Source organism: Tachyglossus aculeatus, chromosome 10 (assembly GCF_015852505.1).
Source record: "Tachyglossus aculeatus isolate mTacAcu1 chromosome 10, mTacAcu1.pri, whole genome shotgun sequence".
In the NCBI taxonomy this organism is placed as follows: Eukaryota; Metazoa; Chordata; class Mammalia; order Monotremata; family Tachyglossidae; genus Tachyglossus; species Tachyglossus aculeatus.
In genome coordinates, this window is record NC_052075.1 from 48,206,356 (window position 1) to 48,219,891 (window position 13,536).

The window sequence follows — 13,536 nt, forward strand, 5'->3', positions numbered from 1 at the left end:
CTTGCTGGTTCATTACCGAGAATGAAGTCAGTGAACGGTTGGTTTCTCCCACATAGGGCCCCAGAGGGATGGACTCCTCCGTTTCCCATCGAGACCTTTACAACGCCTGAGAGCATTGACTTTTGTGAATCAGAGGGAAGGCCAAAACGTTAAGCAGCGTGGTTTAGTGAATAAAGGATAGGCTTGGGAGTCCTAAGGTCTTCTCTTGTCTTATGCTGTCAAGACGTCTCTGACCCATGATGACACCATGGATACATCTCTCCCAGAACACCCCACTTCCATCTGCAACTGTTCTGGTAGTGTATCCATAGAGTTTTCTTGGTAAAAATATGGAAGTGGATTATCATTGCCTCCTTCCAAGCAGTAAACTTCAGTCTCCGCTCTCGACTCTCTCCCGTGCTGCTGCACAAGGGAGTTTTGACTTGTGGCAGATTTCCTTCCTCTCACTAGTCGCTGCCCAAGCTAGGAATGGAATGGATATGCCTCTGCTTGACTCTCCCTCCCATAGTTGAGACTGGTAGAGTCCTGGAAACTCTCCAGGTGAGACCCTGAGAAGGGGAGTCAGAAGGACCTGGATTCTAATCCCGGCTCCATCTCATGTCTGCTGTGTGACCTTGGGCAAGTGACTTCACTTCTCTGGGCCTCAGTTACCCCATCTGTAAAATGGGGAGAAGACTGTGAATCCCTTGTGGGACAGGGACTGTGTCCAACCCGATTAACCTGTATCTACCCCAGCACTTAAAACAGTGCTTGGAACATTGTAAGCATCGAACAAGTACCATAACTACTATTATTAATATTTTCTTTTCCTGAAACTGACTCCTGTTTTAGTGACACAAAGGGGAGCTCTAATGAAAAGTCATGGCAACTGAGCTGAGATCTTTCTTTCCTACTTGAATGGAGTTGTTAGAATTGTGGTAAAGTGGCAACTGACAGTTCCAATCCACTCTGACTCATGTTAGGAAATGGATTAATGGATTAACCTGGCTGATTCAGGGAGCAGCTCTCTCTGCCAAGGGTCTGGCATGGAATTAGCTAATTATGGGTGACTTCTGTCCGGAATAGAGATTATCAGGCCTTACCTTAAGTACAACTGCAGTTCTAAGAAATGTTTGTCTCCCACTCTAGATTGTCAGCTCCTTGAGGATAGGGATCATGTCTATCAACCCTATTGCACCGTACTCTCCCAAGCACTTAGTATAGTGCCCTGCACATGATGAGTGCTCAATAAATACCAGTGATTTATTGATTCCAATGCCTCTCAAAGACAGCTGGGTTGAGGAGGAGTTTCTAGATCGGGCAAATAATTAGAGCACTGGACTCCAATTCAGGAGACCAGGTCACGATTTCTGGTTTGGTGACTGATGCACATCTCTGTTCAATTATTGGTTTCTGATCTATTTATGCCCTTGCATATATTTCCTTGCATTTAGTTGATCTTTCTATCTGTAATTTATTTTATTGTCTGTCTCCCCCACTGGATTGCAAGCTTCTTGTGGACGTGTTCACCAGCTTTATTGAACTATACCAAATGCTTTTGATAGTGTTCTTCACACAGTAGGCACTTAATAAATACCATTGATTGATTTATTGATTGATTGGTTAGAAAGAGAGCATCTACACCAATGGTTATCATAGTCCATTTGTATAAAAACAAGAATAATACTTGTTAAGCACTTTGTGCCAAACAGTGTAAGAAGCCTCGAGATAGAAACAAGGAAATAAGGTCAGGCACAGGCTTAGTACATAGTACTAGAAATTAATAATCTAAAGAGAGGAGGCAAGTGGAGTGGGAAAAGAGACATATAGTGAGATTCAGAGACTGAGACATGGAGAGATAGAAGAACAAGGATACAGGGTGTTCAGAGAAAGAGTAAGAGTAAGAAAGAAACTGGGCTGGCATCAAAGCATCACTGTAGCTCATTGAGGACAGGGAATGCATCTGTTATATTGTTATATTGTACTCTTCCTACTAATTTAAAATATGAGTATTCTTATCATTATTATGTCATCATAATCTTCATCATCATCATATCCAGCACTGTTTCCCCCAAACCACATCCTCTTTGAACCAACTGGTGACTGCATAGGTCAGAGCAAAACTACAGAATGTGGAGGTGCTGAAGGGGAACATGACATTGGAATAATCAGGAAAACAACAGAAGTAAATTTTTGGAGACATCTTGGACTTTCCAGGAGCAGATAAAACTTGGAATTGGCCTGCCTATACTCTTTTCCTTCTGCTTATGTTTTCAGATCTCACTTTTTTATTACTAGAGAAATGTTCTTATTTTGACATTTTTATAGCTTCTTTTTGCCCTTCACCCCGTCATGTATTCCATGGTCTATTAGCTCATAATTTAAAGGCACATTTCCTTGCAGGTGTGCACTTAGCAGAGGTCATTTGGAAAAGACTGGCATCTTGGTGGCAGATGAGAACTGAAATGAAATGTTAATAGTGAGAGTCATGATCCATTATTCCTTGGACAAGAATTAGAGAAAAGCAGCCTGTTTATTGAGTTGCAGATCACCAACAAAAAGCTACCAGCGTATATGAGAAATGTTCTCGCCCATTAAATCTCTCCTCCTTTCTCTGGTCCTCCCCCAACCCCCTGCAACTCTCCCACACATAACACATACAACGTGCTCATATAATCGTCATCATGTCTATGAAGAGTTTGGTCTGGAAAACAGATTGTAATTGAGACAGGGGACCAACAACCAAACTGAGTGTTATTGGCTCCAAAAGTCTCCCTCTGCATAATTCTCTGTACCTTTGCCCATAATGATAAAAGGCATTTACCCCGAGACTGTGAGCTGGAAACTCTCTCCTAAGAAACTGTTCTCCAAGCAGTCCTGGGGCCAAAACAAAAATAAATGATGGGCTTTTTTCCATTTCTGATTTCTCAGTGGAGGATTTGACCGTCACACAGAAGGCAAAGGCGAATTTGAAATCCCCTGCTCTGTCAAAGGAAGACAGAGGAAATGGTTGTAGCTTCCCAAAGGAAGACTGAAGGGATTAAAGGAAGAAGAGGAACTTTGTGTCACTCCCAAATCTTTATTATTATTATTATTATTAATAATAATAGTAGTAATAATTGTGGTATTTGGTAAGTGCTTGTTATGCACCAAGCTGGGATACATACAATACAATCAGGTATGACAAGCACTGCGCTAAACCTTTGGGAGAGCATAAAAGAGTTTGAGTTATGATAAATCAATCAATCAAGGGTATTTCCTGAGTGCTTACTGTGTGCAGAGAACTGGTACTAAGCACCTGGGTGAGTACAATACAATCAAGTTGGTAGACACATTTCCTGTCACGAGCTTACAGTCTAGTCTAAGGGACAGACCTTTAATCAAATGACCAATACAATAATGTATGGAGTGAGATTCCGCTCCCTGGGAGGAGGGATCTGGAACAGCTGACCTTTGGAATCACTTCTGGATCAAAGACTCTAAGCTCTACAGCACTGCTGTCCATATCCTTATTCTCTGTGCCTTCCCCTATTTGTAATTTAGTTTAATATCTGTCTCTCCCTCAGGACTGTAAGCTCCTGGAGGGCAGAGATCATGTCTCCCAGTTCTGTTGTGTTGTTCTCAGCAGGGCATTTGGTTTGGTGCTCGGCACCCAGTAAGAGCTCAATAAATAATAAAAGAACTCAATAAATACCATCGATTGATTGATAAGTATCTTCACCACCACTTCAGTAGCAAAGTTTCCTAAAGCAAGCATCCCCTGCATCTTAATAATAATAATAATGGTTTTTGTGAAGCACTTACTATGTGCCAAGCACTGTTCTAAGCGCTGGGGTAGATACAAGGCTATCAGGTTGTCCCAGGTGGGGCTCACAGTCTTAATTCCCATTTTACAGATGAGGTAATTGAGGCCCAGAGAAGTTAAGTGACTTGCCCAAAGTTACACGTCTGACAAGTGGCAGAATTGGGATTAGAACCCAAGCCCAGGCTCTTTCCACTAAGCCACGCTGCTTCTCCCAAGGTAGAGACATTGTTCCTCATGGGGCTCAGTCAAGTAGGAGGGAGAAGAGCTATTGATTACAGATGAGGAAAATGAGGCACAGAGAAGTTACCTGATTGGCCCAAGTTCACACACAGCAAGCAAGAAGAGGCAGAGCTGGGATTTGAACCCAGTTCTCTGGCTTTCAGACTCATGCTCTTTCCACTAAGCCCCCCTGCTTCCCTACTACAATCAGCCATTGTTATTTGCGTGCTTACTGTGCGCAGTGTACTATATTCATTCATTCAATCATATTTATTGAGCACTTACACCTGCTTGGGAGAGTAAAATGCAATAATGATGGTTAAATATGATTCCTAGCTTCAAGGAGCTCAAAGTCTAATGGAGGAGCTTCCAGTCTAATACATGGTAATATACAAGAACATAGTCTCACTCTTCTTCAGCCTGTTAACCCACAGTGTTTTGCTGGTTCTTATAATTATCTGGATGTCTTCTTGGGTGTGGGCTTCCAAAGTCATCAATGTAACAGAGAACTTATCCTTAACTTCAGAAGATTACAAACAAAGCCTGGTCCAACAGGGCTGGTGCACTAAGTAGCCCCTAAGAATGTACAAATTATCAGGAGGCAGACTATTTCTGTCTGAACCCGCCACTATTCAGCCAGGAAGGGGCCGGTGTCTAAAAGAGTGACACAGAGGAGGGCTGTCCCAAATTGGTTCGGAGAATTCACACCTCGAAATCAGACTGAGTCATGCTATGTTTGGATCTGGAATGCAAACAAAGAACCCAACCCCCTATATATCTCTATTATGTTTTAGTTTGTCTTAGAGTCACTTCACACCTCCTTCCACTCAGCCTCTTTCCTCAGAAGCAATCTTCTGCCTTGGCCCTGCTCCTCGCCCTTGATCTCCTGCTCCAAACAATCAATCTATTGATCGCTTACTGTGAGCAGAGAAGTGTACTAAACACTTGGGAGAGTAGAATAAAGGAGGTGGTAGACATATTCCATATCTGTGAGCTCCAGAGTGACTCCTAAAAGACTTGGTGGGAATATCTTAATAATTGAGACTTCACTTTCTTATTTGCTCTTCTTGTGTCTCTTCCTTACTCACTTACAAATTGTGCCCCGCTCTTCTCCCCTGAGAACCACCACCACAAACAACACCACACAAACACTGTGTCTCAAATAAGGCATCAAGGTGGATCTGATGGAAGCAGACACTATCCCTTTGGAAATTTGGCTGGGCCACAGCCCTGGAGAACAAAGCACAGAGGAATTATTCCTTCTAAACCCCACAACTTCATCTTTTCCGAAGAGCGGACTGTTTTATGGAGGAGGAAACTGAGTAATAAAACCCAAAGACAAAGGCATTATCTGTGTAAGCAAGGGAGAGAGAGGGAGAGAGAAATCAATAGAGAGGAGGCAGGTGGAGTGGGTGAGAGACATACAGTGGGATTCAGACGTTGAGACATGGAGAGATAGAAGGACAAGGTCACAAGGTGTTCAGAGAAAGAGTTAGAGGTGTAAGAAAGCAACTGGGCTGCCGTCATAACATGATATCACTAGCTCATTGAGGGCAAGGAATGTGCCTGTTTTATTGTTATATTGTACTCTTCCCAAACGCTTAGTACTATGTGCAGAGCACACAGTAAGTGCTCAGTAAATTCGATTGACTGTTACATAATAATAATAATAATAATAATAATAATAATAATAATAATAGTATTTGTTAAACACTTACTATGTGTGAAGCACTGTTCTAAGTGCTGGGGCAAGGTGATCAGGTTGTCCCACGTGGGGCTCACAGTCTTAATCCCCAGTTTACAGATGAGAGAAATGAGGCCCAGAGAAGTTAAATGACTTGCCCAAAGTCACACAGCTGACAAGCGGCGGAACTGGGATTAGAACCCGCGACTTCTGACTCCCAAGCCCAAGCTCTTTCCACTGAGCCACGCTGCTTCTCTAACATCTCACTAGAAGGCCAGGGACTGGCACTAAATTGTCCATTTCCTATTTCTGGGTTTTTTAATGATATCTGTTAAGTCCTTACTATGTGCCAGGCACTAGACTAAGTGCAGGGGTACATACAAACTAATCAGGTTGGGTACAGTCACTGTTCCACATGGGACTCACAGTCCTATTCCCGATTTTACAGATGAGGGAACTGAAGAACAGAGATGTCCACATAGCGGACAAGGGGCGGATCCAGTATTAGAACTCAGGTCCTACTGACTCCTGGGCCTGTGCTCTGTCCACTAGGCAATGCTGCTTCTCAGTCGTTTCCCCTTTCCCTTCAGCTTTTATGTGGTGAATTTAGGTTTCTGGAAAAGCTTAATAATGTCGGAGGCCCAGAGACTCAGAGACTCGGAGGCCTAGGGACCCAGGAAAAGTGTTTAGCACATAGTAAACGCTTAACAAATACCATTATTAGGGACTAGGGACCATTGCTCCAGATCTCCTCTCCCCGATACCATCCTCTAAGTGGGCACCTCAATTCTGAGCCGGGGGGACCTGGGAGTTGTGGGGAGGAGGGGTGTAAGAAAGAGAGAGACAGGCAGCTCTCAGGATGTGCTATTTAATCCCGAGAGTGTTCTAGGGAGTTGGAGAAGAATGCAAATAGGTTTGGCTAGAGACATTCCTAATCAGTCTTGGGACTCAGATATGGAAATTAAAGCTGGTGGGAAGAGCCAAAAGCCCTGTTTGCAGTGATGTGACATGCCATCTTTGCTCTGAGAGAGGAGCAGGTCACAAAGCCCAGTGAGAACAGCGTGAGATTGGGAGTCAGGAGACAAGGGGTTTTTTTTGTTTTGTTTTTTGTTTATGGTATTTGTTAAGCACTTTCTATGTGCCAGGCAATGTATTAAGCGCTGGGGTAGATGCAAGCTAATCGGCTTACTCACAGTCCCTGTCCCACATGGGGCTTTTCACTCTTAGTCTGTGACTTTGGGCAAGTCACTTCACTTCTCTGTGCCTCAGTTACCTCATCTGTAAAATGGGGATTAAGACTGTGAGCCCCCTGTGGGACAACCTGATCAACTTGTAACCTCCCCAGTGCTTAGAACAGTGCTCTGCACATAGTAAGTGCTTTATAAATGCCATCATTATTATTATTATTATTATTAATCCCCATTTTGCAGATGAGGTAACAGGCCCAGAGTAGTGAAGTGACTTGCCCAAGGTTACACAGTAGAGAAGGGGTGGAGCCGGGATTAAAACCCAGGTCCTCCTGAGCCTGTGCTCTATCTACTAGGCCACACTACTTCCTTGAAGCCAGGGTGGTGAAGACAAGGTTCTAATCCTGGCTTTGCCACTGGCCTGCTGTGTGACCTTGGACAAGTCATTTGACTTCTCTGAGCCTCACTTTCCTCGACTGTAAAATAGGGATTCATTACCTGTTCTCCCTTTCCTTAGACTGTGAGTCCCATGTGGGAAAGGGACTGCCTCCAATCTGATTATCTCAGCACTTAGCACTGTGAAGAGCACATAGTAAGTACTCAAGAAATGCCACAGTAATAGTCATTAAAACCTTACCCAGGGACTGAGAAACTAACATAAACCAAAGATTTGGTAATCCTCGAATCATAGAAATGGGCCAAATTCAGCTCTCTGCTTGGGTAGGGCTTTGGGTGACAGAGAATGCTGGGAACTGAGCAAAACCAGCACAGAAACTGAGAGCGACCAAACCAGAGTCTGTATCTAAGCCGTGACAGGGTCAGAGTGGGTCCTTATATTCCCCTCTTGAAAAGATGTGGCAATCAGTAAGTGATATTTATTGAGCCCTACTAATTGCTTGGGAGAGTACAGCACTGTGTGTAGACTTGATCCCTAGCCTCAAGGAGCTTACAATAATAACAACAACAATAATAATAATAATTATGGTATTTGTTAAGCACTTACTATGTGCCAATCACAGTTCTAAGCACTGGGGTAGATACAAGGTATTTAGGTTGTCCCACGTGGGGCTCATAATCTTAATCCTCATTTTAGAGATGAGGGAACTGAAGCACAGAGAAGTTAAATGGCTTGTCCAAGGTCACAAAAACAACAAGTGGTGAAGGCGGGATCTAGTTGACTGATTGATTAAGCTCTGCCTCTAATGTTACTCTTCTTCCTAGTCGCGTGGCCTAGTGGATCGTTCACGGGCCTGGGAATCAGAAGGACCTGTGTTCTAATCCCGGCTCTGCTACTTGTCTGCTGTGTGACCTCGGGCAAGTCACTTCACTTCTCTGAGCCTCAGTTACCTCCTCTGTAAAATGGGGATTAAGACTATGAGCCCGATTTGGGACAGGGACTATGTCCCACCTGATTACCTTGCATCTGCCCCAGAGCTTAATACAGTGCCTGGCAAATAGTAATGCTGAACAAATACCACAGTTATTCAAAACTAACATCAGTGAGATTCAGGCTGCTTTAATTTTGGAAGGAGGGGGAGAGGTCTAGATCCAGGACATCTCTACTCAGCAACAAATAGTAATAATAATAATAGCAGTTTCTGTTAAGCTCTTGCCATGTACCAGACTCTTTACTAAGCGCTGGGGTAGATACAGTCCAACCAGACTTTCCCTTGGCCTTTTCTCTGCCAGGATCAGGCCTAGAGAGACAAACACCAACTGGAATAGAAGGAGTGATGCTCTCCGTGGCTACCCTTCAGTCGTTAAAAAGTCAAGCGTGACGGCGACTTTAATGGAAAGAGATAGGAGAACAGTGAGGTTATTCCAGCCCTGTCGAAAAGGCCAAATTTCAGCAGCCACCTACAATCAGTGCTCAGAGAGGCACATTCCAACGGAGACAGGACGGCGGTTCTTTAGCTGATAAAGGCTTCAGAGAAGCAAGGGGAAAGGAAGATTGGAGCCAGAATTTGATCTTCATCTTGGGTGTCTCCTCTTCTCCATTTTCCCAGTCTACCCTCCTTCCACGTCCCAGTTCAACCTTTCTCTGACAAGACACTGAAGTAGATGGAGTGTTATAGACCGGTTGATAGCCAGAGGGACAATCTAGGATGCTGGGTTTAATCAAGATTTTATTGCAAGCTTTTTTGGTTTTGATTCACCACCCCTTTAGCATTTTGGGGGTTCAAGCAACCTCAAAATTCAAGTCAAAACTAGTGAAGAGGGGAGAGGATAGGTCAGGTTTCAGTTTTTTTATTACTATTATATATATTTTAGTATTATAATAATAGACCATAAGCTTGTCCTCTAGACTTAAACTCATTGTGAACAGGGAATGTGTCTGTTTATTGTTCTCTTGTACTCTTCTAAGCACTTAGTACAGTGCTCTGCACACAGTAAGTGTTCAATAAATATGATTGAATGAATTGAATTGAATGAATTGAGTGAATAATAATAATAGCAGTATTTCTTAAAGGCTCAGTGTCCTGAGCACTGGGGTAGATAAAAGATAATCATCAGATACAGTCCCTATGCCACATAGGGCTCAGGTCTAAGAGGGAGATAGGTCACTTATTTCATCCCCAATTTACAGATGAAGAAACAGAGGCACAGAAAACTGAAATGATTCACCCAAGTCATACAGCAGGCAAATGGCAGAGCCGATATTAGAACCAAATTAAATGTGGAAAACTGTGATTCATGAAAGGTACTTGGACCCGAGAAAAACCAGGGTCTAAGTTCAGTGGTCATTACACTGGCTGCTGACCAGGAGAAGGATGAGACATTGCATAGAGGTACGTGATGACAGGACATGGCTGCTGTTTTGCCAAAGTCCATCCTACTCACTGGAACATGCCCTCTGGGGCCCCCAATTTCCCCAAATTACTACAACGCTATTGCTTTATAAATTGTATATTATTTATTTATATTAATGTCTGTCTCCCCCTTTAGAGTGTAAGCTCACTGTGGGCAGGGAACGCGATGACTAACTCTGTTGTGTTGTACTCTCCCAAGAATTTAATACAGTGCCATGCACCCACTGATATCATTTATTGATTAATTCTTCCCCAGCTGCAGAATCAGAGGTAGGAGTTGAAGTGGTGGAAAGTTGTAAATCCGGACATAAAAGCATGGGTCAGGGGACAGAGCAGATGAAAACTCTGTTGGCCAAGATATAACAGAATAAATAACTCCCTGCTCCTTCTCTTCTCTCCTCCCAGATTGCCACAAAAAGCCTTCATTGATCTTACTGCAAAAATCAACATTCTCTCTCTAGGTTCTAATCCGCCTAGAAAAGTCACTTCTCTCCCTTCCTTTCCTATAAATGATTCCTTTCCCTCTGTCTTCTCTGGACCTCACCCACTTTTTCAAACACCACTCCTCAAATAATTTCGTCTTCACATTCCTAAACAATCACACTCCTCCGCTATCTCTCACAGGACACCCCCTCCCCTTCGACACCAAATCCAAATTCTTTGCCTTTTCTTGCAATACAATGTCAGTTCCCACCCTCCTCTCTGCTTTCACAGATAGTCTGTTCTCCTCCCTCTTCCTTCATTCCTTCCCTGGGCCTCTACTCAACTGTTTCTCCCCACTCCTCCTCATATTTGACTCACCTCCCTCTGCTTCTAGCTGATCCCCCAACCCTCATACCCACCCACCCCCACCCCCCACAGGACAAGGTTCTCTTCTTCCCTTTCCCCACTTCACCACTTTGTTGTTTTTGTCAAACAACATTTCCTTTCTGGAGTATTTTCCTAAACACCCAAGGTTAATTCTGTTCTTCTTCTGAATTCCCCAGAAAAAATCATCTATCAACAGAATAATGGTAGTCGGGACACTTGTTAAGCATTTACTGTGTTCCCAACACTGTATTAAGTACTGAGGGAGATACAAGATAATCAGTTCGGATGCAGTCCCTGACCCTCGTGATGCTCACAGTCTTGGGAGAGAAAACAGATATTTAATCTCTATTTTACAGATGAGGAAACTGAGGCACCAGTAAATTAAGCCCGGGATTGGGATTTCTGTTGTGTGGATGAATGTGTCACTTGCTTATTTTGTACTTCCCAGGTGCTTAGAACAGTGCTGTGCACACCGTAAGCACTCAGTAAATATGACTGACTGACCAATTGGACGACCGTTTTACCGGACTTTTCGTCTTATCAAGGGTCTCCAGTCCTTTCAGAGGGCCGCTCCTCTGGGCTCTCCGTCCTGCCGCTGCTCCAGATGGGGACTTTTAATTTCCCAAAGCCAAACACTGAATGGGCCATAAATGAGGCAGCTGGAATCTGGCGAGCATCTGAGTGGCCTTGACAATGGCATTGTTGGCGAACAAAGGAAAGGAAATGGTCACAAAAGCCTCCGAGATTTGTGACAGTCACCAACAAGGTCATCTCTGCGGGGGGCAGGAGGGGGCTGTAGTGGCTGCTGGGGAGGTGGGCCTTCTGGGAGAGAAGAAGCAAGGAGCACCAGTAAATTAAGCCCTGGGACTGGGATTTCTGTTGTGTGGATGAATGTGACACTTGCTTATTTTGTATTTCCCAAGTGCTTAGAACAGTGCTTTGCACACCGTAAGCACTCAATAAATATGACTGACTGACTAAATATGACAGTTCTTAGTAGGAGAGCTGTGTGGCTAGAGGCAGCCAGCCGGACAGATTTCACATCGGGTGAAGCAGGTTTGAATGGTGAATACCCTCCCCTCCTCCCCACTCCCATCCCTGTGTCTTTCGGGAGGACCCTGAAACAACATTCTCACTCCCACCCACCGCCTCTTCCCCACGTCTCCCTCTGTGTCTGGCATTGTACATGTAACCAGACCCACCCCAGCAGAGGATAAGTGGAGGGTTACGGAAGCAGCAGTGTCTAGTAGAAGGAGCTCGGGCCTAGGAGTTTGAAGACCTGGTTTCTAATCCCAGTTCTGTCACTTGTCTGCTGTGTGACCTTAGGCAAGTCACTTAACTTCTGTTTGCTTCTGTTTCCTCATCTATAAAATGGGGATTAATACTTTGAGCCCCATATGGATGGACCCTGTCATCCTGATTATCTTGCATCTACTCTAGTGCTTAGTACAGTGTCTGGCACATAATAAGTACTTAACAAATACCATTTAAAAAAAATAAAGTGGAGCATCTTGCTTTGCTGAAAAGGGCACTCCTCAGGAGGTACAAAGTAGCTTAGTATACTGGAGAGAACATGGGCTGGAGAGTTAGGGTGTTTGGCTTCTAGTCTCATCTCCACCTCTGGCCTGCTGGGTGCCCCCGATCAAGTCACAAACCCTCTGGAACTCAGTTTCCCCACCTGTAAAATGAGGGGTAGTAAAGCTTACCTCTCCCTACCTCACAATGGTGCTGTGAGGATAAAATGAGATCATTGTTTTTGAAAGTCCTTTCTAAAAATAAAGTGTCAAAAATATTCCATGAATTTTTTAGTGATGGTAACTTTCACCCTAGAATCCTACAAACATAAAAATATACATGAAATCATCACTGGATCACACCCAGATTCCTCATTCATTCAATCAATCATATTTATTGAGTGCTTACTGTGTGCAAAGCACTGTACTACGCACTTGGGAGAGTAGAATACAACAACAGATATAATCCCTGCGCACAATGAGGTAACCTACATTATGATTCCAAAGGGAAACAGGATACTTGGAGGATCTGGGAAGCCAATTGATCAATCAATCAGTAGTATTGATTGAGTGCCAACTGCGTGCAGAGCATTGAACTTGGGAGAGTAGACGTGATTCCTGCCAACAGGAAGTTTACACACTGCACAGTTTGCAGACAAGACTGGCTTATTTCCTTGATTTTCCCCACAATGTTTAGGGATGAACCATCTAACATCCCTAGCACTTCTCCTCCTCATCCTTAACTTCCCTCTACTCTCCTCCCAAGGCCATATTACCCCTGATGAAAAAGTGCTTCCTTTTGTGTGTATGTAACCTGCCATCTCCAACCCACGCTGCCATCTCCTGCCAGCTCCATGCTGGGTTGCAGCATGGCTCAGTGGAAAGAGCCTGGGCTCTGGAGTCAGAGGTCATGGGTTCAAATCCCGGCTCCACCAATCGTCAGCTGTGTGACTTTGGGCAAGTCACTTCACTTCTATGTGCCTCAGTTCCCTCATCTGTAAAATGGGGATTAAGACTGTGAGCCCCCCGGGGAACAACCTGATCACCTTGTAACCTCCCCAGCGCTTAGAACAGTGCTTTGCACATAATAAGTGCTTAATAAGTGCCACTATTGTTAAGCACTTAGTACAGTGGCTGCACACAGTAAGCGCTCAATAAATACGATTGAATGAATCTCCAAGCCTGACGAGGTGGCCCTTGGCCCTCCCTTTGTGACTCCATTGGTCCAGTCTCCAACACAACCACAGGAAAGAACTGTGGAAAAGAAAGAGAAAAGCAGAAGGGTGAAGTTTTAAAAATGGTATCTGTGAAGCGCTTCCTATGTGCCAGGCACTGTTCTAAGTACTGGGGTAGATACAGTGAGGTTGTACACATTCCCTGCCCCACATGGGGCTCACAGTCTTAACCCCCATTTGACCGATGAGGTAATCAAGGCCCAGAGAAGATAAGTGACTCGCCCAAGGTCCCACAACAGACAAGAAGCAGAGCCGGGACTAAAACCAAGGTCCTTCGGATTCCCAGGCCACTC

The 13,536-nt window shown here is 44.2% G+C and overlaps 1 long non-coding RNA gene and 1 other non-coding gene across 2 annotated transcripts; both read right to left on the reverse strand.

Annotated features, from left to right (window-relative positions):
• Positions 1–420: 420 nt before the first annotated feature.
• Positions 421–558, reverse strand: LOC119933891. Its single transcript, XR_005452759.1, has one exon. It is a non-coding gene; the product is annotated as a small nucleolar RNA SNORA7 (small nucleolar RNA).
• Positions 559–8,626: 8,068 nt separating this feature from the next.
• On the reverse strand, positions 8,627–11,113 carry LOC119932962. Its single transcript, XR_005452520.1, has 2 exons — positions 11,011–11,113; positions 8,627–8,926 (listed from the first exon to the last, which is right to left on the reverse strand). It is a non-coding gene; the product is annotated as an uncharacterized LOC119932962 (long non-coding RNA).
• Positions 11,114–13,536: the final 2,423 nt, after the last annotated feature.